Here is a 25,715-nt window from a genome sequence, read left to right as displayed (position 1 = left end):
TTTTAGCTTCTGGAAGTTGTATGCAGTCTTGGCATCACCCAGTCTTTGCTTCTAATCTCACACCTCTTTCTATTCACTCCAATCCCTTGCCTCCCTCTTAAAATTACCCTTGCGATTGTATCTGGATCACTAAGAAAATTCAGAATATTCTTTCCATCTCCAGAGTTTTAAAATAACCCTATCTCCAAATTTCCTTTTGTCCTATAAATTATAACAATTTTCACATGTTCTTCGCATTACGATATGAACATCTTGAGGGATCATTAATTGGTTTCCCTAAACTGAATGTTAAATATCACTATTTGTATACCCCATGGAAATTTTGGTTATGCCAATTTAAATGACTACTTTTAATATTTTGGTGGATTCTCCTTACACATATATCAGTTAATGGAAATGACTAGCTCAAGTATATGTCTCATAATCATCCTATAGTCTCTTTCTTCACATCCAATAGCTTTCTGAGTCAGTTGTGCTTTTTTCTCTTAAGTAATCATTGAATTCACCCCTTATTTTGATTCTCACTGAGCTTTCTTTTCTTTCTGTCATTTTACACACAGACCATAATAACTTTTAGCAGTTTTCCTGCCATCAAACGTATGTTTCCCAATTATTTAAGGCTATAGCCATCAGCTTATTTTTTAAAAATATAATCTGATCAAGTTACCGCTCTATCCAGCAGAAAATCTAAAGATGTGACATTGAGTTGTGCATTAGCTTCCAGTTGTTTACAGGATAAAAACTAAATGCTGAAATTGGTTGGGAAGGCCCTATCAACTTCTCACAGACCAGAACAGTACTTGCTAGAGTGATGATGTGATTAAACTTCCAGTTCCTCACTGGACTAAGTTCTCCAGGATGCAGAAGTCATGCCTCCTTTTGTTCACTACTGAATTCCCAGTGACTGGCACGGTATGTGATGCATACATGCTCAATTTGTTGATTAAAGGGTTGGAGGGCTTTTAGAATCTTGTCTTTCTTTTTTAAGCTTTTCTTTTGAATTTACACACACATACACACACGGACCCCAAAATCACATACTGTACCAATTGCTGTTTTGCATATAGTTTGCCATGTTCTTATGTATCCAGTCTCTTCAGAGATTTCTGCAATATCTGCCTGCAACTTTCCATCTTTCTGAATGAATAAACAATACCTTGGGCTGTTGGAAAAGTCATGAAGTATTTTTTCTGTTTTTCTATGTAAAAATATGTCATGACTTTTACAATAAATATTTCAGCCTAAAGACACTAAGTCAAATGTTTCTAGTTCACTGTGTGTGTGAATATGTGCACATGCCTGTGTTTGTATCTGTAACATTTAAGAAAGCATGACCAAGAGACTAAAATAATTAACAGAGAATTAAATGTAGGGACTTCATAGTTCCTCGTAGACTTTTATTGCTGTCATTACAAAACAATCAGACATCAGATTAAGAAGTTTCTGCACGGCTGGGACCAGCAGTTAGCATAATGGCTATGTCACTGCACTCCCATGTAGTCAACCACAGTTCAAGTCCTAGACCCGGCAGCTTAAACTCACACAGGGCACGTGTGCATGCATGCCCAAGATCCCGAGAGGAGAATGGAGGAGAAGGGATTGCGGCATGGCCATCCCCCATGGGGGTGATTTCTCGCTTTCTATCTCTCTGTCTCTCTCTGTCTTTCTGGCAAGGGCACATGCCCTATAGAGAAAAACTCTCAAAAAAAAAAAAGTTTCTGTATGGCAAAAGAAATAGTAATTAGTGTGAATCAACAGCCTTCAGAATGGGAAAATATTTTTGTAAACTATGTGTCAAATAAAGGACTGATAACTAGAATAAACAGGAAACTCAAGCAGCTTTCCTGAAAACAGATAATCAACCCAATTAAAAAATGAGAGAATGAGTTGAAAAAACTACTCTCTAAGGAAGACATATGAATAGCCAAAATGCATATGAAAAAATGTTAAACATCCCTCATTATAAGGGAAATGCAGATCAAAACCACAAAGAAATACCACCTAACCCCAGTCAGAATGACTAAGATTAAAAAAAAAAAGGTTAAGTGCTTGCAGGGCTGTGGTGAAAGGGGAACCTTCCTACACTGCTGGTGGGAATGTAAATTGGTCCAGCCACTGTGGACAACATGGAGATTACTCAAAGATCTACAAATAGAACTACCAAAATCCGATAATCACACTCCTTGATATCTACCCAAATGGCAGAAGAATCCTTTGTCGGAAAAGTGCTTGTTTCAGCATTATTCACTATTATGAAGACATAGAACTAACCCAAATGCCCACAAACAGAAGAATAGACTGATAAAGTGTGCCACATATACTCTATGGAATACTATTCAGCCTTAAAAAACAGCAAGACCCTGGCTTTTGACAGGATAAATACTGCTGAGTGAAGCAAACCAGGCTATGAAGGAGAGGCAATGTATGTCTCCACTTAATATACAGCAATTGTCTGCACTCTATGGCTGAAACTGAAGGACCAGAAAATATAGAAACATTGAAAGTGATTGTAAATACCAGATACATTGTGGGAAGAGAGTAGGTGAAGGAGAAGAGTCTGAAGAAAGACATTAAGGAAAAATAGAGAGGCAATGCATTTATGGGACAAAGAAATGGGTTATTATCTGTTGAGGATAATGTGTATAGTATTCTCAACTGGACTGACGAGAAATGTATACATGTTAGAATATTCACTTTGCGAACTAAGTGACCTATGTAATTTAATGTATGAAAGAAATTCAAATAGAAAATGAATAAAGATAAACAAACAAAAAACAATCAAACAAACAAAAGTATTGCAAACTTGGTAGCTTAAAATAACACACATTCATTATGGCATACTTCTGGAGTCCAGATATCTTGTATGACCAACTATTGTCTCTTCTCTGGATTTCACAAAGCCAGATTCAAGATGGGCTACCATTTCTTTATTGCATCTCTCTTGACTTTATTTTGTAGTTAAGTCTCATGCTGACTTTTCCGTTTTCCTTTTCCTTTTCATTTTCTGCCTTCTTTCTAATTTTTATTTATATGTCTTCCATGAGAGAAAGAGAGAGACAGTGAGGTCCCAACAGGGTTTTCACACCATAATCAACCCACAGTCTCAGCTAGCTCAGATCATAGGCATGTGCACATATTTGGTCTGCTTAAAGTTGTCCTGGGACACAAACTCAAGGTCTTTCCCATGGATCCAGGAGCATTACCAGTAAACTAACGCCTGACCATATTTTCTGCATTTTAAATGGACTATGATTGCAGTGGGTCCATTCTCACAGTCCACAATAATCTCCCCATTTTATCATAACTGGTTAATAACCTTAATTCTCTCTGCAAAGTCACTTCACAACAGTACCTAGATTAGTGTTTGAATAACAAAAGGAAAAGCAATCTGTGGCTAGGAGAGCAATTTTAGAATTCTGATTACCACAGTACTGATGGAGAAAAAAATTAAATCTTTTCAAATTATTCTTGTATTTATATTTAATCACTGTATATCTTTACAGCATACAGAACATTTTATTCCCATTGTGAATACAGTGCATATTAGTCAAGTCATAGATATTACTTGATAATTTTTAGTTTTTCTTCTATATGTCTTATAAGAGAATTTACTTTTGTTTCTTTTATTTCTATCTAGAAATTATTAGTACACTGGTTTAAATTAAAATTTATCTCCGTTGTATTTATTATTTGTGATCTACTACAAGATGAAACAGTTGAAGACATAGCCTCCTAGTCAACTTCAGGCTGGAGGGAAAAAAATAAAGGAGGCCAAGTGGAAGCATTGTGTGCTGGTGGTTAGCAGGAAGAAGAAAGTAGACTAGCAGGTGGTGTGGAGGTTAAGGCCAACTGAGTGGTTTGATTCCCAGATCTGGGTGCTTGAAAATATGCTGCACACCTATGCACACATACCCAAAATCACCAGAGAACTCAGGAGAAGGGATTGAGGTGTGGCTGTTCCTCTGGAGAGTGATTTCTCTCTTTCTATCCTGTCTCCTTCCAGTAAGTGCACATGCCCTACAGCAAACAAACAAAAACAAGAGGAAAGAAAATGAAAGAGGAAGAAAGAAGGAAAATGAAAGAACAAAGGAAATTGTGTGACTGAGGCTTGCAACAACAAAGTGTAAGCTTAACGGGCTGTCTTGGGAAATGATTCTTTTAAACATTCATTGTTTTTATAGTTTAAGACTTCATTACCTCAATCCAAAAGTTTCAGGTTGCTAAAGGGGTTCCTTACTAGTTGTCTGTATGTGGTTTGTTTCCTCACAAGTCCATTGTATAGTGATCCAAAGAAATAGGAAGTCTGCTGTTTGTAAAGATAAGATTTGGGCCAGTTTGTGGTTCTGTAGTAAAAGTGCTGGATCCCACATGGCCAACTGCATGGTTTGAGTCCTGGACCCAGTAGCTCGAGAAACATACTGGGAATATGTGCACGATTGTGTGTACAGACCTAAAATCCTGACAGGAGCGAGAAATGGATAAGGCATGGTGGTAAGCACATCCCCCACAAGTCACGCTTTCTCACTTTTTCTCTTACTTTCTCTCCACTGAGTACATGTGTGATAGATTTAAATAGCAATATAAATGAAACATTATTTTTAAAAAGTATTCTCAAAATGGGCATTTATATGCAGAGAGAAACAAATGTCCTTTTATATTACATTGAAATTTTTTAATTTTCAAATTTGTTATTAAAATATTGAGAGAAATAATTTGAATTAATATTTAAATAATAGTTAAAAGGACCTCTTTATTTTTACTTTATTGGCATCATCTATTATTATTTCTTCTTCTTCTTTTTATACTTCATTCTTTTATTTAACACAAAAGTATATCTGCAGGCTCTAAAATTTGCCACATGCTGCAATATAAAAATGAATGAGGTAGTCCTATGCTTTGATAAGATCTTTCTGTCCTGAAAAGATGGGCAAAAGAAAAAAAAATTCAATTCACTGAGTACAAAAATTGTTACAAATGGAGAAGCTTCTTAAAGTCAGCATGAAAAGATAAGGAATGTTTTAGAATATAAAGTAACCACCCAGTAGTTGGACTGACTTGTGAAGAGGTTTTATTTTATAGATCACCGCTTGAAGGGGGATTTATTCCATATATTTTTGTTGTTGAATTTCGACCTATTCTATTTGGAGAGTTTCATTCTGGTATCAGATACTTCATTCCCATAATAACGAAGTGTGTTGGCATTGTTGGGGAAATTCCTTTATGTGATTGTTTATTCAACTGATTAGGAGCAGCTCATTGTTAAAGATTTACTGATCGTTCTATTTTTCTGTTCTTTATAGAGGTTTCAAAAATAACTTAAATTAACTTTACTACTCTACTTCTTGTGTCTATTAGTCTGATCCTACACTCATCCAATAAATAATATAAATACAGGTATTGTGATTCGTATGAAAACAGGGGTACGCATAAGAGAGCTCATTGACTATCCCTGCCAAGTCATGCCAATATACATAATCAAAATTGCAATAATGCTGGGACTGGCAGGTGACTTTGTGGTTAAGGTGCTGGACTCTCATTTGACCAGTCACAGTTTGAATCCTGGACCTGGCAGCTTGCTTTCTCACTTTCCCTCTCTCTCTATCTCACTCTGGTCAAACAAAAAATAATGAATGAAATTAAACCAAAAAAAAATTATTTTTCTTATAATTATTTATTTTCTTGATTCATTCATTTATTTCTTAATTTGACCAGAGAGAGACAGAGGGTGAGAGTGAAAGAGAGAGGAAATGAGAAAGCAAGCCACCAGATTCAGGACTTGAACCCTGGTCAGCCCTGTGGGAGTGTCCAGCACCTTAACCACCATGCCACCTGCTGGTCCCCAAACCAAAAAAAAAAATTCTTAAAAAATGAAATAATACTTTGATGCAAATAACTACCCTGATCTTTCTGCCACGTCCAGTCATATTGTCGCTCTACCCTTCCATTAGACAAATTCTGAAGGAACCACTGTTAATATAGAAGATTGAATATGTATACCTATGTGAATAAATTTATTTCTGTGGTAAATTCTAACTCTTTTTCTGTTTTCTAGTCATTTTCAAGGTTTTATTTCCAATTTCATATGACAAAAATAAGTTCTAGAATAATAAATTCTGAGTAACAGTTTAAAATGACCCATGCAAATTATTTATTATAAAATAACTACTAACCTTAAAAAAATAACTAGGGTTTTTTTTACACATCAGATGAGATCATAGAAAATATGGCAGAATTTTCCAAGAGCGCTATAAGAAGTGAGTATTATCATAAAGTATATTGACTATATCATATTTTTTTTCAATGAACAAGGAAATTTATATGATCAGTTATAAAATGTCAAGTCATCTTAGAAAATTCAACCTTTAAGAAAAATTATGAAATATGATGACGAATTTCATAAATGAACTGATTTTGAGTCACCCATTTATTATCAAAACCATCAAGTTTGACCGATAGTTCATAGTGAGATTTTTGAATAAGATTGTTCATGGTAATGTTTCTTTATGAACACTGATATTAAACCTTTAAAAATCCACAGTACAAATTCTACAATTTACATGATACTGTCGCTTTGTCAAATGAGTTGTTTTACCATGAATTAAAGGGGGATTTAATAATACTAAATACAAAATACACACCTTAGTATGCATTAAACTAAATCCAGTGTCAATTGATATGAAATAGGTGCATTTTTGTTCTATGGAACGTACTTGTGACAGGTGCAAATGTGTGATACTCTTTTGAGTTCAATGATGCTCGGAAAATAGAGTGGAAATTTTTAAGTTCTATTTTTCTTTTGAAGTAGGTCACATCTGTTTTATTTAAATGGCTGCTTTTAAATGTAATGCATATTCAAAATTTCAGAATAGTTGTCTAGACTATCAATTCCTATGAGTAAAAGTAAGTATTGAGCTACTCTGAAACAAGGTTTTATTTTTCTTTGTATCATAAAACAGAAATGAGGCGTGACTAGAATGGATATCTAAATCATGAAAGATAAATTCAAGAAACTGAGCATCAGACAGGATTTCTGTGAAGTACGAAATGGCCTGAAAATAGAATTACTTAAACTTCCCTCTTACTCTGTCGGAGTCAGTGATCTCAGGCATTTACGCTAGTGTGAAGGGCAGATGGTCTTAGTCTGTGTTCCCTGAGGATCCTCCGACAATACGCACTGCCTTTCCACCCAGGGCAGTTACAGCCTCTGCAATTACGATGTTGTGAGAGTGAAGAGAAGAAAATGTTATCTTTCGTTTGACTCTAACATATTTTTCATGTAGGTGTTAGAGACTAGAAGGGATATTTATAAGCATATGAAGTGATACTGTTAGACCAGAAATCCAGAAATAACTGAAAACCTCATGAATCATACAATCAGATAGAGATTGTGTCACATTTTTTTTGCTAATAACTAATATAAGGAAATGTTGGAGAGGTTGGGGGATACCAGTTGAAAATAAATGGTCGTAAAATAAATGCTAATGTTTTAAGTATGCTGCTTCTCTGAACTGCATTTAAGGTAAAACCTGGGCTGCCTGCAGGGGCCAACAGGTACTATAGGGTCAGTTAATGATCTCACGGCTTTTGACTCTATAAAGCATAATATTATTTTCTACACGGAAAGAATATAAGGGTATAACCCTACAGTATTACCTTCAATAGCAGATATAATTAGGTAGTGTTTTGTACATATCTTAAGGTTTTAGTACAACTTTAAGATATATATGTGTGTGTGTATTTACTTTATTAATGATACAGCACATACATGCACACACAAGAGTGAAAAAGAGAGAGCAAAAGAGCAAGAGAGAGAGAGAGTTACCCTCTTCAGAGTCTGGTCATGCCACACTCCTGTTTCAGTCCTCCAGACCCCAGTTCATTGGGTCCTGGGCACTTGTGTGAAGGTCCAGCATGTTCTAGGCTGACCAGCCTGGAATTTGAACTGCAGTGGCCATGTGGGATCCAGCTTTTCTAGAACAGCACACATTACCTCAATGCTAACTCTCAAGATGCATACATCTATTTTTAACTCAAATCAGAACATTTATAAATAAATATATGCAATGTATCAGTTGGGAAAAGAAAACAAACCAATCTAGGAATTTAAATTGGTGGGGATTTAATGCAAGGTGCTTACAAATAGATGAGGAGGGAAACCAAAAGCAGACTCTATTCTGCCTGGAAAGACTCCAAACACACTCCGGAAGTGGAAGTGACTCAGCAGGAGGTGATACTACATCCCAGTCTAATCATATTACAGATAAACTATAAGCAAACGACTTTGCTGCTGCCAGTGCTGCGCCTCATACCTGGGAAGCCACGGTGGAGAGTGGAGGAACATCCAGAGACGGCTCCCACCTCCATTATGGATCCCATTTGGGCAGCACCTGCTCGCCAGAAGCAGTCAAGGACTGCAGTATAATAGCCAGTCACTCATATTTACTTCCATGTCTCAAAATGTAGATGAAAGCTTGTAAGTGAAATTTCTAGGTACAAGAGGGTTCGAGTATGTACTTTCTAATTTCCCAGTGTTCGCACTTAAGTAAGATAAAAAGTGAAATCAGGTGCTGTCCACACAGAAGTCCCAGCACACATATTTTATTCCTTAGTAAGCAGTAATATTCACAAATCATATAAGAAATGTATAGAAAAAAAGATACATTTTTGACAAAGCAGACTTCTGTATTAACACAAAAAAATACATTTTAAAAAAAGAATTCTATACTAGATTATTTTGATGTGTTTACTATTTCAAACTTGTCAAGTAGTATCAGGTAGTATTCTAATACCTTTTTTAAAAATTATTATTATTTTTTTGAGAAGTTTTTGCTATAGGGCACGTGCGCTCGCCAGACATACAGAGAGAGACAGAGAGACAGAAAGCGAGAAATCACCCTCCAGGGGAGATGGCCATGCAGCAATCCCTTCTCCTTCTTTATCCTCTTGGGATCTTGGGCACGCACGCTCACGTGCCCAGCGTGTGTTTAAGCCACTGGGTCCAGGACTCAAACTGCGGTCGAATACGTGGAAGTCCAGAGACATAGCCATCAAGCTAACTGCTGGTCCCAGTATTCTATCTTAATGTAACTGAATACAAGTCTAAAGATAACTTTTAATTCTTGAACATTGAATTTTTATATATTTCTTAGCTTTCTATAGTTTGTTTAGTTTGTTTTAAATAGAGACTAATGTAAATAATTCATCATGATTTGATGTTGGTTAACAAACCAGCTGGACCAAATTTTATTCTTCTGTGAATCAGAGATGATAAAATTGAATGCTCAGATGCTCGAATAAAATATTATAAAGACTACCAACTGAAACACTTCTAGAGTTTATGCACGAATAAAAAGTGTCAATTTTAAATTAAAAACTTTTTTTTTTTTTTTTTTTTTGTTGTTCTTGTTTTGTTGTTGTTGTTGTAGTTTTGAGAGGTTTTTGCTATAGGGCTCATGCACTCTCCAGAAAGACAGAGAGAAAGAAAGCGAGAAATTATCCCCTGGGGGTGGATGACCATGCTGCAATCCCTTCTCCTTCATTCTCCTCTTGGGATCTTGGGCATGCACGCGCATGCACCCCGCGTGAGTTTAAGCCACTGGGTCTGGGACTCAAACCACAGCTGACTACATGGGAGTCCAGCAACATAGCCATTACACTAAATGCTGGTCCCTATGCCACACTTTTATCATCTTTATTTAGTATATCTTAGTGGTCTTATGGTCATGACAGTTTTTTGGACTCTTTGTTTTGAAAGACTTTGATGGTTTTGAAGAGCACTAGATGGACATTTTGTAGAAAGCCCCTTCCTTAGCTGCCGTTTGATGTCTTCCTACCAGTTAGACTGGGGTTATGGGTTTTTAGAAGGAAGAAACTGAATTAACGAACTTTTCCTCATCACATACTATCAAGGGTATATACTATCAACATGATTTATAGCTGTGTGTGTTGACCTTGATCACCTGGCTGAGGTAATATTTGTCAGGATCTCTACTGTAAAGTTATTAATTTTCCACACTTTCCTAACAGTGCTGTTCTGGATTAAATCCTTATGTGTATTTTACACATAAGAGTGGAGAGCTGTGTTTTGAGGGAAAGTATCAACATAAGTTACTTTGAAATTCTTCTAACTGGGAATTTTGTTTTTCCCTTCATCCCAATTGATAATTTATCCAGTCATTTCTAGCAGTCACAATGGACTCACAGATACTTACTTTGTATGTGATATAATATGTATTTATTTGCTGTTCAAGGTCTTCCAGCTTTGACCATTAGAAGTTCTTTTAATTGGATCCTGTGTCCTTTTGACATACTTTCACCAGTTTTATTTTTGTCTTGTTGTTCTAGTATATCTTTCCTTTCTGGTGCACAGGATTCTCTAGGTTCAGTTTGTGTATTTCCTGACCCAATCCCAGAATTTGCAATTTCCCTCAAGGATACCTTGTTCATTCAATGGGGCCATTATTTTTGAAAGCAAGATCTGGGTGTTGGGTGGACTTATTGTTGTTGAGATCCCATTGTTCCTTAGTCCTCTCAGCAAACAGAGTTCATCTGTGTATGTGCACATGTGTGTACTTAATCCAGAAACACTGGTTTACTCTAATTTGCCTGATCCTGCTTGTCGGTAACCTTCCTCTCCAAGTGAGAAAGCTAGCTCTCAGCACCCACCTCAATTTACTTACTTATTCACAGTATGGAATTGTGACTACAACATTGTTAACCCAGCCTTCAGAGGAACAACTTCGCCAACCAGAATATGCGGCTTGTCTGCTGATCCTTTTTCCCCCACTTTTTTTTTTTTTTTTCCAGAAGTTTTTGCCCTAGGACATATCAGGTCACGAGAGAGAGCGAGAGCGAGAGTGAGAGCGAGAGAGAGAGAAAGAGAGAGAAGGAAAGTGAGAAATCACCCCCCTGGGAGTATGGCCATGCTGTAATCCCTTCTCTTCCAGGCTCCTCCTGGGATCATGGGCCATGCACGCACACATGTCTAGTGAGACTTTATAGTGATGGAGTCCAGGACTCAAACCATAGTAGGTTCCATGGGAGTCCAGCAATGTAACCACTGTACCATCTGCTGGACCCAGTTCTTTTTGTCCATAATCTTACAGTCTCCACTCATTTCCATTACCTAAGTCATTTTTCCAATATCATCTTCTATGATATTGTTTTATATTATACTAAAGTTCAGTTCTTTTGTGATATTCTTTATTCCATCCTGTTATCCTCCAACTTTGTAATTCATTTTTTAAGTTTGCATATAGTAAGATTTACAATTTTGCTGTAGCATTTCTTTTTCGATTTTGACAAATATATTGTGTCATGTATTCATCATTACAGTGTCAAATATAATAACTTTGCAGCCCGAAGTTATTCATCTATTCAGATAGGTACACTTGTCTTGGGGAAGGGGGTTATAAGAGGTTCAAAGACTCCCTGACCCTTTCAGTAGCCATCACACATTCACCGCTACCTGTCTGTGAAGCTGTCTATTGATACTAAAAACTCCCACATAGCTGTGAGAAGGTAGGGGAAATAGGCAAGCTAAAATACCATGAAACTTGATGTTCTTACTGAAGTTCAGATATAATTCTTGAGTAAATGTGCCTCAGCTTGTTAAAAGACTTTGATTAAATTAGAATTTGGAAAAACATATTTTGTCTCTTCCTTTGGGTGATCTCATAATTTACATGGAGGCTCAGATTTTGTCTGAAATCTTTACTACACTATCCAGGAAATCGTTCCTTTCTATCTCCCTTGTGATGGAAATTTTGCTTTCTATGATTTATAATAAGGTAATAAAACATCGGATTCTTCTACAACCACACATCCAAAAAGTAAACTGATGGTTAGACAATCTAGCAAATGTTAGGCATGTTCAAAGAGTTCATCTTAGATATCTACTTAGATGAAGAATTGCTAAGATGTAATCAAATATATTTCATTAAACTTTTTACCACCGTTTTGACCTGCCAAATTTCTGTATCCTTTATACTCTTTTTATTCATGACTATTGTGAATCCTATATTCTCATGTTTAAATTATATGATTTAATGTTTTGCTATTCTGAAGTGCATTAAAGGTCTTAAAACTTATAGTTAGCACCCTTTTGCCTAAAATGAATAAAGTGTGAGTATTCAAATTGTATTTAGAAAAAGGAAACTTCAGTAAAATTAATGTCAACCATTTAAAAGTCACATATTCTATTGAAAATATTGCATTAATAATTTAAAAAATCAAAACATATTTAATGATTTTGAGCACTTATATGTCATACATTTTATTTTTATGGATATTACTTTAATTGCAAAATAATTATATATATATTTATGATCACAATTGATGTTTTGATTTAATTTACATAATATAGAATGTTTAAATTAAGCTAATTAATATATCCACTGCCTCACTTACCCATCATTTTTGGCCGTGAGGCATTCGAAATTTACTTTCAGCAATTGTGAAATATAAAATACATTATTATTTACTATGCTTACCCTGCTGTGATATATATTGCAGAAATAGCAGTGAACATAAAACCGAAACAAGTCAAAACCCTGTGATGAACTCTAAAATGATAAACACTATCTTGCTCATGAGTTTGTGGACCATTTGGATAGACCGTCAGAGTCTGGCTAAACTCCCTTGTGTCTGCATTTGGCTGTAGCTCAGGTAAGCAACTGGGCCAAATTTGTTTGTATATTTTTCAGAGATTTAGTACTTGGTTGGCTGTAGACTGGTCTAGAATGTCCTTGGCTGAGATAATGGGCTTTTCTCCAAATGATTTCTTATTTTTCCATAATGCTAAGTTAGTTCCTTTTATAAGAGACACAAATGCCCATGAGGGATGGTAGAAATGGGCAAAAAAATTTTGAGGCATAAGCTCAAAAATTTCAGACCATGACTTCAGACACATTCTATTAAGCTTCTTGTGATTAAGAAACTCCTGAGACCAATCCAGAAGGAGGGATAGAAAAACATATTCTACCTCTTAGAAAAGGTGAAAAGTCACACTGCAAAAACATGAATAAAGGACAGAGTGGAAAACTCGGATTACTTTTGCAAAGAAAACACATACCACATGGTTGTACGACTTCAGATGTTTACTTGAAGTAGGTCTCAGTTGGACTGTTAGAACAAAACAATATGGAGTAGATGACTGATAAACAACAGAAATTTGTTTTTTCTCAATTTTGGAGGCTGGAAGTCCAAGATCAAGGCACTAGCATGGTCAAGATCTGGGGAGAGTTACAAGCTGCCAACTTCCTATGTATGCTCACATGACAGAGAGGAGAGAACGGCAAACTCTAAGGAGTTTTATGTGAACACTAATTCTATTCATGGGAGCTCGGCTTTCATGAACTCATTTTCTCCTGGTCAATTCCCAAAAGCCCAGACTTCTAATACACCTCAAATTGGTGAGAAGTGTGTCAATATAAGAATTGGAGAACAGAGGCACAAGTATTTAGTCCATAACAGGGGAAAAAGGAACACATGTAAGTTTTGAACAGAAGACTGATATCCAACTGGGGACAGAAAGGAAAAGAGAAGGGTAAATTAGGGGCAGGCACATGCTTAGCGATTACATTGTTGGACTCCCATGTGGACAACCACGGTTCAAGTCCTGGACCTGGTGACTTGAAATTCATGCTGGGTGCAGGTGCGTGCATACCCAAGGTCTTAGGAGGAGAATGGAAGGGAAGGGATTGTGGCTTGGCTATCCTGTCTGGGAGGTGATTTCTTACTTTCCCTTTCACTATTCCTGTCTTTCCCTCTCTCTCTTCAGGGAGTGCATGTGCCCTAAGGTAAAAACTTCTAAAAAACAAAAAATAGAAAAGGGTAATTTAAAACCCAGATCTGTAGTTGGTGGAAAAGATTTGGCCTGAAAATATAAGTATAGATGATACAATTATACATTTACATTTTTAAATTCATATAAATTTAGTAAAATTCATTGAATTATATTTATACCATTATGTCATCAAAACCTATGGAATCCTGAAGCCTTTGCAAATATGTGAGAAAACTATATGTATCTATATATGTTTATAGAGTATGTGTGGTCCCTGGAGAAAGAGAGATACAGATAGAAAGAAAGAGGGAAAGTGAGAAAGGATTATCCAGGGGAATGGTCACGTCTTCTTCTGCATTTTCCTTTTGGGACTTTAAGCATGTGCTCACACATGCTTGGCATGTTTTTCAAGCTGCTGGGTCCAAGCCTTGAATCACGTAGTCACCCATGTGGGATCCAGCTGCCCTAACCACCACACCATCTGCCAACCTGAGAACACTATGTTATTTTTAAAATGTGATGAGCACGGTCTTTATATCTACACTCAAGCTTAGCATTAAAGAAAATCAGTGCATATTAGAAAACATACTTTTGACTGTGTTATAATATGGTGACTGAGTGCTGTGGACACTTTATTTTTCCTTTTGATAGTTCTATAATTTTCCTCCAGGCTATGGATATATCTATTGTAAGCATGTAAAGGACACTAACAAATGAAATGCTTAACTTTTATTAAAACAGGATTTATAATAAATAATATATACTTGCAATTGGAAAGATCTCATGTAGGACTTATTTTTTTTTTTCTTTAAAGCTATTTCTTAATTCAAACAGAGAAAAAGTATGGTTGTAATATTTCTGTGAAACTAACACAATTGGCCTGATTATTTGAAATCCAATTAAGTAAACATCTGTTGAAAACACGACACAACTGCAGACAATCTGTTTCAAATATTTTTGCATAATGTGGCTGACAGACAGTTTAATAAAACAAACAATAAGGGAAATAAGGTTAGCAATTTATTGACAATTAAGTATGAGTAGTTGATTCTTGTAAGGAAAAGCAATTCAGAAAATTAATGATAAGCTAACACGAAACAGAAATTTAAAGTAGAGTGAAGTAGAATCACACAGACAAAGGCACTGAGTGCACAGTGAGACAGTTGAAGAAAATTAATCTAGAGTATTATTTCACACTGATGAAAAATAAAGATACTATGAGGGGCCCACTCTAACCTACTGATTGGGTGGACTGGATCGCACATGGCTTAATGCGATTTGGGTCCTGGCCCTGAGGACTTGAAATATACTCAGAGTACATGTGTGTGCATGCCCTAAATCCCAACAGCATGTAGAAATGAAGATGGGATTGAGGCATGATCATGACCTACTGGGGAGAGCTTTCTCCCTCTCCCTCTGTCTCTATCTTTCTCTCTGAAGGGGATTCATGACCTCTGTCAATTAAAAGGAGAAAATTTTGTTATAAAAAGAAAGATGTATTATATATATATATATATATATATATATATATATATATATATATGTCCATGTGTATGCACAATATATAGTATAAATGTATGCATATATACAGAATAGGGAACATGTATAATGTGTATATTTGTGTATGTGTGTATACTTACACACTTAAAACAGTGATAAGGTACTGTGTTCAGAACCAGAAATGAAATGGCTTATGTAGATAATATTTAATATATTCCTATTATGTGGGGACTTCTTACTTTCTTTGTGAAGTCAGTATTTCTGATAAGAGAAATAGTTAAATGAAGTAAATGAGTTAAGTAAGTAGGCCTTCTTTGATGCACATATTCTTAAGTTTCTCAGGGCAGATTCTGGCAATAGCAGAATATATTCTCAGTCACCATTAATAATAATTTCTCTTTCTTTTATGTTTCACAATTTACTTAATAATTTTTTAATCCTGTTTCTTGTTTAAAGGTCTTAAAATTCAAATGTGGTAACATAAATGAGTTTATATAGGAAAAACACATGGAGCTGAACTTCATCCTTTGGCTACTTTGTATTTAGAATGAATGGTCTTTAGACTCTTTGCAGACAACTGAATTCACATTGAAGCATTAATAGAGTCCATCTCATACATGCCATCAATGACTCACCACCAAAACCAATAGTGACTGAGTATGATTTTTTTTTAATTTTTCCTATTGCCTAACTAATTTTACAAAGAAATTTGCAGAACATATATAAATAAATTATATTTACAATCAAATTTAAAATTAATGAATTATATACCCATAGAAAAATATCTTGGTACCAGATGTCGTAATAGTTATGTGACTGGACTCCCAAGTAGTTGACCATGGTTCGAGTCCCAGACCCAGCAGCTTGAAACTCATGCTGGGTGCTGGGTGTGTGTGCATGCATGCCCAAAATGGCTAGAGGAGACCGGAGAAGAAAGGACTGTGGCATGGCTATCCACACTGGGGGGAGGGATAACTTCTCACTTTCTGCATCCCCACTGGGCGGGGTGACTTCTCACTTTCTGTATTTCCAGCAATCACACTTCCCTATAGCGAAAATCTCTCTAAAAAATAAATAAAAAAACTTAATAAAAGAAAAATATATTAATACATTTTGATAGATAAAAACTACAGTACACATACCCAACTACTAAAAATTTGCATACCTCAATACAAATTGTAAAACAAAACAAATACAGTATCAAACAGACCTGAAATAAGTTATTAGGCAAATAAATAATGCATGTGAAAGGATTTAAATATATTTTTAAAAAATCATACAACTGAGATATATTATAGTAGTCCAAAAGTGGAGACATGGAACTATTATAAATAGCTCCTTCTGAAATTATGAGCAGTATATGAATATGTCATATCTACAGCTACATTGTAGTTGCATTTTTGCATAAGCATCTGATCCTTTCTGATGTGTAAAATGTGTCTGGCTAAGGTAGAAAATTAAACTTTTCACTATTTTCCTGAATACTAGTTATAATAAGAACAGTCAAATGTTTTGAAAATTCAGTTTTTGAAAGTAAAAGAATGAGGAAGTTAGCTGATAGTGGATGATATATATCTATTTCTATCTATATCTATATCTATCTATATCTATATCTGTGGGAAGCTGCACACCAGCGAGTCTGCCAAGGTTCCTCAGAGAGCAAACAATTACTATGATTGGTTCCCTTCAAAAAACCTGACCTTCGAAACCTTGCTCTGATTGGCCACTAGAATCCCTCAAATTTGCCTATCTGGCACCTCATGATTGGTCCAAAAGCAACCAATCATGGCCCACTGTTTACAACCAATCATGGCCCACTGTTTACAACCAATCATGGCCCACTGGTCTCCAGACAACCTGGGAGACCCTGAAGAGCTGTAACACTACATCGTCTCCTGATGGCCCTGAAGAGCTGTGACACTGCGTCGTCTCCGTGCTGCTCACGGTGGATGATGCGACCCTTAAGAGCTGTGACACTGTGTCGTCTCCGTGCTGCTCACGGTGGATGACGCGACCCTTAAGAGCTGTGACACTGCGTCATCTCCGTGCTGTACCGTGCTGCCCACAATAAACGGACGACACTGTCATCTCTGCTGTAACACTACGCCGCTTGTCCCGGCTCTCACTCCTTCACTCAGGAAACCTGTTTGACTGTCCCCGCGGGTTGGGACATCTATCTATCTATATATAGTTTATTGCTAGAATGTGCCTGCACTTGTCAGAAAGAAAGAAAGAGAAAGAGAGGTAAAGTGAGAAAGCTCCCACTGGGAGATGGTCAGACTACAATCCCTTTTCCATTTTTCTTTTAGGGGTTTTGGACACACAAACATGTACCTGGCATTTATTTCAAGTCCCCAGGTCTGGGACTCGAACCATATCTTTGGCTTGGTGGAATCCAGTGACCTTAACCACCATTCCACTGACTGGCCCAGGATGATATTTTGATCATCTGATTCATGCCTATAGTTTTGAAATTATTCCAAGGATAATATATGATTCCACTTCCTTACATGTTCCTTTCAAATAATCAAGGATTTATTTATAGTCCTTATATTTTGTCATTTGTTTGTTATTCAAAAATAATTGAATGCCAGCTACAATTACAATTCTAGATAATGGAGTCACACAGTTGACTAAGATCATTCAGTCTCAACTATTATGGAACCCTACATTTTAAGTGAAGAAGATGGAGTATAAGCAATTAAGCAAAATACTATGTTTTATAAGTAATCATGCTTAAGAAAAAAGAAAAAGAAAAAGAAATGCATGAGGATTAAGGAAAGATGAGGGTATTAAGAAAGATTTTTTCCAAGTGGCTTCTGTTCACCATGCAGCACTCTGGAGAGATGACCTGTAAGCCAGTAAAAGGCAAATGCAAATACACTGAGTTTAGAGTTTGATGACCTTCATGGTGACCAATGTACCTAGAGAGCACAGGGATAAGGAAGTGAATGGCTGGAGGTGAGATCAAGTGGCAGCTGATCCCGGATCATGTGGACCTGTTGATCACAGCTGAAATGTAAGCTTTGATCATAGTAGTATGTAAAGACATTAGAAGACTATGATGGTGTTATGGTATACTTGTGTGTGTGTGTGTGTGTGTGTGTGTGTGTGATGGTGTTATGGTATACTTGTGTGTGTGTGTGTGTGTGTGTGTGTGTGTGTGTGTGTTTTCTTTAGGGAACGTGTGCTCACCACCAGAGACACAGAGAAAGGGGAAGTGAAATCACCCATCAGAGAAATGGCCATGCTGTGATCCTTTTTCCATTCTCCTCTCAGGATTTTGGGCATGTATGCACACGGCACCAGAAGTGTCTTTCTCAAGCTGCCGGTCAGAACTTGAACCAGGGAGCTGGCCATGTAGGACCAGCTTCCTTAACCAACATGACACTTGACTGGCACTGGTTTCTTTCTTTTAACAGCGTAATTAAAGATAATAAGCATATCATAAAATTTATACATTTAAGTGAACTGTGAATTGTTAATTTATATACTGGACAACTATAGCCACATTCAAAGCTTAGATTCTTTATTATAATTCTATAATGTTCCCTGTGCCCATTTTCAGTCAATTCTCTTCCTACTTCTCTCCTTAAACAATTGTTTTCTCTTTCTATAGATTTGTAGTTATTAGAAATTTCATAGAAATGGAACCATATAATACTAGTCTCTTGTGTCTGGCTTTTTTCTTTCAGCATGGTGTTTTCAGTATTCATCTATGTATTCATATTCCACTTCATTTTATCATTCTATGCTCTTTTTAAATGGTTATTTAGCAAGAATCAGAAAATTAGACTGAAAAGTATTCAGATTTCTGTCAGGCTTACATTCTAATTATATCAGTAAGGTACTTAATACTTGAATGGGTTAATGGAAATATCTTTGACTAGATTAATATTCTGTTAAAACTGATTCTGTACTCTTAAGATGTACAGTGATTAAATGTAAAAAAAATTAGAAAAATTTTAAAATTACTGAATATTGAAAATGAGAAGATAAACAAAAACAAAATGCAACTGGTGGCATAGTTGTCGTGCACCAGTAGCCAGTTCTGACTAAGAAATATTTCATGACATTCCCTTTTCAACCTTTCTCATCCTGTCTTACATTTCTTAATCTCAAATCCATCAGTCACTTCTCAATATGTTCTCACCACAATTGTCATAGATCTAGATTTCTGATTTATTAAAATTATCTTTATTAGAATTGAAGCACATCGGTGTTTATAAAGAAGACTGATCTTCCCATTCTTCATACTCCTCTTTTGTGGTTCATCAGTTTCATATATTCCTCAGCCCAGAAAAGCTTATGTTAAAGACTTCCCTTCTACACTTCCATATACAATGAAATCATGTTAGTATTTATTATTACATTTAAGTTTCTAATAGCTTTTATACTTAAATAGCATTTGCATTTTAAATCTTGCACTTTGTTCATCTCATTGATACAATTTATTTTCACATCACCCATTTGATTGGAACCTGCCACTCTCCATTATTTAAACCCTCTACTTTATCTTTACAATTTTACAGATTAAATTTCTTTCAAGATATTCTGTGTATTAAAATATATTACCAACATGACTCCCATTAATGCACAGATCACAAATGGCCAACTACTCATTTGAAATAAGGATGCTGAAATAATTTATTTACACATAATTTTAATGTTATTTTAGTCAAGCAAATATATAAAGATTGATAGATTTCCTGGGCTAATAACAGATTTGACAGTACTTTGAGAAAAACACCTACATAAGAAATGTCATAGGATCAATCTTTAGCTCTTAACTCTTCGCTACTGACAATGTTCAAGCCTTATCCAACCTCCTCTTCTGCCCACATCTGGGTAAATTCAGAACAAAGTCTGGATGCTTTCACTTTTGACTCTGGCAAGAGGTTCAAACCCTGTAAGTCCCTGTCTGAAAGTTGGAACTTTATTTTCAGCCCCACAATAAAAATACTGTCACTTTCCTTTCTCTGTGCTCTCAAGCCATTTTAGACCAACTTGAGAGGCCTGCTCTGTTCACCCCAGAAACCACTGTTATGTGAGTAATAACCTATCAATACCTTCTTGGTATATGTCAAGCATCATCATTTTTACTAGAGAAACCAAATTTTAAATGAATTTCATCCTGCCTTTATAGCACATTCAAAGCAAGAATCACAAAAATCTAAGAGACTTCTAACTTTAGTATAACATATGTATACTTACTTCTCATTTATTTATTGTGGCAATGAAAATTTAATTTTGCAAGATGCTACTTTGAAATATATGGTAGATTTCATTTATTTTTTCTGCCATAATTTATTGAAAGTGACCCATGCATTTTCCAGTGATATTAAATGGAACCACAAATCATTAACTAAGTAGTGTGGGAGAGAGGGTAGTAACATTGATTAAAAAGAAATGTGTGAAGGAATTTGTTCCCTAAAATGATAGATACATAATGATATTATCATTTTGAAAACTCTTTGAGGACTTTGCTTTTTTTCTTTTTAGTTTTCTTTTCTTTACTTGTTTTTGTTTGTTTTTAGGTTTTTGCCATAGGGCACATGCATTCACCAGAGACAGAGAGAGACAGAGAAAGGCAGTGAGAGGGAAAGTAAGAAGTCATCCCCTAGAGGGAACGAACACATCATAATCCCTTCTCCTCCTTTCTCCTCCTTGCATTTTCATGCACGCACATATGCTTGGTATGATTTTCAAGCTGTAGGCCATGTGGGAGTCCAGCACCTTAGCCACTATGCCACCTGTTGGCCCACTTTTGCATAATTTAAGACACTGAAAAATATCAATTTTTTAAAGTTGGCATTTCATACTCCTAATTTGCAAAAGGTCTAGGGATTATAATATAAAGAAGATCATGATGATAATATAAATTAAAAAAAAAAAAGGTCTAGGGATTATTTCCCAAGAGCACATCACAAACTAAGAGAAAGTGACCCAACATTCTAATATCTTAAGATAGTTAAAAGAGTAAAATATTTTAAAAATTGAATAAAATTAAGATTCATGACAATTTTAGGAAGTAAAAAAGGTAAAAAAAGGATGGAAATTTTAATATTACCTAATTATTGCATTATTTTAAAATTTTGTATTTTATGAATTTTGCTGTATCTCTGCTTCACCATTGGCAGATGTGATAGAAATAAAGAAAAGTAATTATGATAAAAAAAAAACACATTTGAATAAGATCAGAAATGTGGGCCAAAGAAAAAGAATCTTGTGATATCTTGGGTTATGATAAGAATTAATCAGTTCATTAATATAAACAAGGAGCACAGAATAGTATGGGGAAGTAATAAAAATTTGACGTGGCTTGATATTATTAACATTATAATTGCTAATAATGCTATAAGCATAGAAATAGACATCAGGCACTTATTGTTAAAGTTCTGAATATGTCAGAATTCAAATTGTAGATCATTTTTTATATTTTCTGGGCTTATGTTCTTTTATTATGTATATTTATTAAAATATGTTGAAAATAGAAGATGAACAATTCTAATTCAATTCATTTAAAAATTATTCATCACCCAAATATGTAATTTTCAATTATATTCTGAGCTCTCTTCACTTCTTTTCCTCTTTCTCCTCCATTAACTAAAGGTCAGTGATTCTTTGGATGATCAGATTGACTTTGACAGTTTTGCAGAAATTCCTTGTTAGAGGTAGTTAATAAATAAACCAAGAGAATAAGAGTGTCAGCTACTGTTCTCAGACTCCATGCATATAATTCCCAGCCTTAAATGCCTGTAGGTTGATACTTTTTTTTTTCTTTTTCCTTATGCTTAACTCTGGTTTCCACTGTAGGACTGTTCATATTGTGCCATGTGTTATGAATCTAAGCCTAGCAACTATCCTTCTCTTTTTTTAAATTCTTCTAGTTGTATTTCTTCCCTTGAAAGAGAAAATTCAGAGGTCAGGTGGTGGCACACTGGTAATCCAAGTGGACCAACATGGGAAAAGTCCTCGGAATGTGTCCAGAGATCATGCCGGGAATGCAGTGGTTGCCTTATTACCTAGGACTTTTGAGATTGTGGGTGGATTATGATATTAAGATCCCATTGGAAGTGTGTGTCTCTCTCAAATGGAAGAATAAATGAATTAATTTCAGAAAAGGAGACAGAGTGAAAATTTAGTAAGTAGAAGTGCACAGAGATCCCTTCTTTCTGAATCCAGAGTGGAAGCTCACCATCTCACTGTAAAAAAAATCTTCCTTCCAAAATGATTCTCGGGACCAGCAGTTAGCATAATGGCTATGTCGCTGGACTCCCATGTAGTTGACCACGGTTCGTGTCCCGGACCCGGTGGCTTAAACTCACGCCGGGCACGTGTGCGTGTGTGCCTAAGATCCCAAGAGGAGAATGGAGGAGAGGGATTGCGGCATGGCCTCCCCCCTGGGGGGGGTGGTTTCTCGCTTTCTGTCTCTCTGTCTCTTTGTCTGTCTGGCGAGTGCACTCACCTTATAGCAAAAACCTTTCAGAAAAAATTTGAAAATTTGAAATCAATATGATACTCAAATCCTGTTAGTTGCATAGTTTACTATTTTATTTATGAGATATTAAGAAAAATTATAATGCTAATTTTAGAATAATTTTCCATCAGTTAAGAATTACAAAAAAAATACAGCTAAAGTAGATTAAAGTGTCCTGTAGTTGTAAGCAAAATATTTAGGATGTCCAGATACAATTAGTTCAAAAAATAAAAGGTAAGTCACTGTTACTCTGTAATATAAAATTTATGCTAGTGAATGTGCCACAGTTTTTATTGTCATACATTAAATTATAGTATGTGCAAGGTGCTTAAAATTACACCTAGCATATTTTAAGTTCCATATAGGTTCATGTGTTCTTTAGCTAATTAATTCATTAGTATTGTATGGCAGAAATGTATTTGCAACAGGAAACCCAATTATTTTTACTAACTATGCAGTTGTGATTGTATTAGGTAATCAGACATTGAGCCACTCTAAATCTAATTACCGACAATAAGAGTTTTATAAGCCACATCGCCTCTTGACGCTGAAATTACACACATCACTGGTAACCCAAATAACAACAGGGCGTTGGAACATAAGTAAAGGTTATACCATTGGTCAGCTGCCCAAGGTCCTTAGTTCATTTTTTGATATAACACAACTACTCTCCTTCCAGTAACTACAATTACATAACAATATATAAATAATGGCTACTGTACAATCACATCATGTTGCCAGATTCTATCACTTTAGCCCCATCAAGAACAGCAATTTGCCATTCTTTCTCTTCCTGATCATCTTTCACTCTCTAACTCTTGAATTATTCTTGTCCATGTTTAAGCACCCTATTACATCACTCACTTGAAGCACAAACAAGCTTATTTTGATTACATTTGCTTCATTAAACACAGGCTTCTTTCTTTGCTGTTCTTTACCAAAACAAGTTTAAAAAAATAGCAAATTATAAACACTGTCTTTAATTTTACTCGGTAACTGACTGCAAAATTTGAACCTACTTTGCAATTTACCTCAATTTTGCTCAGTCCAATAAATTTTAGGCCTCATTTGATTTGACATATTAGCCCCATCAAATAATCAATGACTCTCTTCGATAACCTACAGTCTTAATTTTCCTTTAGCCTCACATACCCATCTCTCTTAATACTAATCTCTTTGTGGTTCCTTCTATTATCTTTTCTTCAGAGTTGCCAAATGCTCAGACCCTGGTCTTCTGTCTCCTCACCCTACTATCACCTTTTGTGATCTTATTCAGACTATAAAATAACAACTTACAAACCTGTATCTCCAGTTCTAACCTCTCTCCTAAATCTGAGTGAATATCTCTACCAAATATATTTACTAATATTCAATTCATATTTCAAACTTCATATGTACAAGTGTTTATTTTTGCATATTCTCTAACCTTCAAATCTGCTTCTTCTAGATTCTTTTCTCAACCTAGTAAGTGGCATCTAAATCTCCCAGCTAATCAGCCCAAAAATCTTAAATCCATCCTTGCTCACTTTCAGTAACAGGGTCTACCTGCCCTTATTAAAAAAAAAAAAAAAAATCCTTTCAGAACTCTTGCTTTTGTTCTTTTCTCACTACCTGGAATAATCTTCCCCAGATGTTAATCTTAAATCCTCGTGTTCATTAGGTCTTTGTCAAATATCAACTTAACTGGGAGGTTCCATTTTTCACTTGTGCAAAAGTAAAACTCATGTTTTCTTTTGGAAACCTCCTTCCCTTACCTTACACTATTGTTCTTAAAATTATTCTTCGGTATATGTTTCTTTTGAAGGAATAAAAAACAGAAAGGTGTGCTCAGGGTATAACTAATGTAAAAACCTCTATGACTACTTTTTGTGTTTTGTTTTTTTCAAAAATAACCAGATATTGGGAACTAGCAGGTAGCGTAATGGCTATGTTGCTGTACTCCCACATAGTCGACTGTGGTTTGCGTCCCGGACCCGGGGGTGGCAGAGAACTCACGCCAGGCACGTGTGCATGCATGCCCAAGATACTGAGAGGAGAATGGAGGAGAAGGGATTGCGGTGTGACCATCCTCTCTTGGGGGTGATTTCTCACTTTCTGTCTCTATGTCTCTCTCTGTCTGTCTCGTGAGCACACGCACCCTATAGCAAAAACCTCTAAAAAAAAAAAAGATATTAATTACTTCATGATTTCATTGTACATTAGCTAAAACCATGAATAAAATACTGAATTTTCTATGAATATAATAAACATAGCAGTTACCTATATTGAGAATCATTTAAACACATTTTGACTTCACAGAAGAAAACTAAAGAATAATACATTAATAAAGGTACATTAGGAATAAAATAGCAAATAATATACCATTAAGTTTGTAAAATTTGAAAGAATTAGTTCAATATTTTCTTACCCAAAGAAACATATATTTTAGGTTGTTGCCATGGGATGTGTACACATAATTCTCCATCAGTTAAGAATTACCAAAAAATACAACAAGAAGAGATTAATTTTCAAACCATTTAACCTTGTTAGATCAGTAACTTCCCATTTTATTCTTGGTGTCTGTTTACATGACATTATAATATAAGACATTTATATTTTTTGTCATTTGTAACTTTTAACTTTTATGTATCATTGGATTGCATTTGTGATCTGAAAATAGACACTGGTTGGAGGGCACTAGGAATGAAGCATCATTAAAAGTCCTATTGAATGTTTGATATTTTTTAATTGTGCCTACATTTAAAATCTAAGACTACAAAACAGGAATTGAAGTCTTAGAAATACTATATATAGCTGAATAAAATTTATATTCTCTAGTTTCCTAATTTCCTGCATTCTCTTTCGGTTTTATCTATGGCAGTCAGAATAACAAGTATGCAGTGTGTGCATACGTGTATGTGTGAGCGTGTACGTTTTACAGAAAATACCTCACTAAACATGACCCAATCC

The 25,715-nt window shown here is 35.5% G+C and overlaps 1 pseudogene; it reads left to right on the top strand.

Annotated features, from left to right (window-relative positions):
- Positions 1 to 8,143: 8,143 nt before the first annotated feature.
- LOC102489807 (non-POU domain-containing octamer-binding protein pseudogene) overlaps positions 8,144 to 25,715 on the top strand; it is a 67,903-nt pseudogene continuing 50,331 nt past the window's right edge.

The sequence above is a fragment of the Tupaia chinensis genome, unplaced genomic scaffold (genome assembly GCF_000334495.1).
Source record: "Tupaia chinensis unplaced genomic scaffold, TupChi_1.0 Scaffold000033_1, whole genome shotgun sequence".
Classification (NCBI taxonomy): Eukaryota; Metazoa; Chordata; class Mammalia; order Scandentia; family Tupaiidae; genus Tupaia; species Tupaia belangeri.
Note: the sequence above shows the minus strand (reverse complement) of the source record. Positions and strands in the feature narration are given on the sequence as shown.